Here is a 1,250-nt window from a genome sequence, read left to right on the forward strand (position 1 = left end):
CATTATTTTAAAATTTATTTAATTCTGCTCCTTATTAGTTTTTTCCTTTGAGCTTAAGTCATGCTTTCTTCATAGTTTGTGATAAAAAGTATGACGCTTAATGGTATGACGGTGCTTTTTGCTAATATGTGCAGTTAAAGCTATAAAGCTATGTTTTTCCTTCCTTCCTTCCTTCCTTCCTTCCTTCCTTCCTTCCTTCCTTCCTTCCTTCCCTGCTCCCTTCTTTTCTTCTTCTTAATATGGTGTGCCTCACAAATTTGCATGTCATGCTTGTGCAGAGGCCATGCTAATCTTCTTTGTCTTATTCCAGTTCTGCCCTTTATGCTCCCAAAGTGAACATAGATACAAATTCTTCTATCTTTTTGTAAGGGGTTGTTACATCCCTTAAATTTGGGAGTGTAACATTTGCTTTGCTGTGACATATTTTAATGTTCTTTTTTTATTTTCCCTTACCTATGAGTAAAAAAGAAATGTATTGCTTTATTTATAAACAGTTGAAGAATTTTCTAGATACATTGTTATTAGCTTCTAATTTAAGCCCCCCTCCACTCATCTCAGAGAAAATAATTTGTGTGTGTGTTCTTTTTAAAGTATTTTTAAATATACTGAGATTCCTTTAGGTCTCAGGAGATGATCCTTCTTGGTGACTGGTTTGTGTGGGCTAGGGCAGTATTTGTATTGTGCATCTGTCTCATGAATGAGTTGGTAAATGACAGTTAGACCTCACTGGTTGATAAAGATGTCATAGTTCCTTTGTGCTTACTTGATTTTACAGCCTCACCCAATTAATTGTCTTGTGTGTTACCATTTCCATCAGTCCTTATGATTTTGTCTTGTTTTTCCTTTCCATGTTGTCTGTTTTTCAATCTAAATGTCTGCTGATTTAACAGCATCCTGACTCTCCATGGACCATCTTGCCTCTCTGGGGGGATATTCAGTACAGTTTTCTGTATCCTATTCTCCATCATCCTGAGTCTCTATGTTATGCTCTTTCCTTCTCTCCCCCGCCCCCCGCCCCCAGGTTTGCAGCTTTTCTTTCATGTGGAAGCTCTCTCCCCTTTGTGTGGCCTTTCATATTTAAAGAATGAGGCATCAGAAGGTAGACTGAAGCAAGGGAGGTAGTCTGCAAGGCTAGGGTCTCCCAGTAGTCCAGAGCGAGCGATCTGGTTCTGTTACCACTGACTCTCTGGGTCAGGAATTAGAACTGTGTTCCTTTGCTTCACAGTTGAAATTCTTTTAGTCTTCCTGCG

General features: G+C 39.0%; 1 non-coding gene across 1 annotated transcript; it reads right to left on the reverse strand.

Annotated features, from left to right (window-relative positions):
- Window positions 1-233: 233 nt before the first annotated feature.
- LOC116071639 lies at window positions 234-340 on the reverse strand. The gene has a single exon (XR_004111040.1). It is a non-coding gene; the product is annotated as a U6 spliceosomal RNA (small nuclear RNA).
- Between the last annotated feature and the right edge of the window lie 910 nt (window positions 341-1,250).

Source organism: Mastomys coucha, unplaced genomic scaffold, assembly GCF_008632895.1.
Source record: "Mastomys coucha isolate ucsf_1 unplaced genomic scaffold, UCSF_Mcou_1 pScaffold22, whole genome shotgun sequence".
Classification (NCBI taxonomy): Eukaryota; Metazoa; Chordata; class Mammalia; order Rodentia; family Muridae; genus Mastomys; species Mastomys coucha.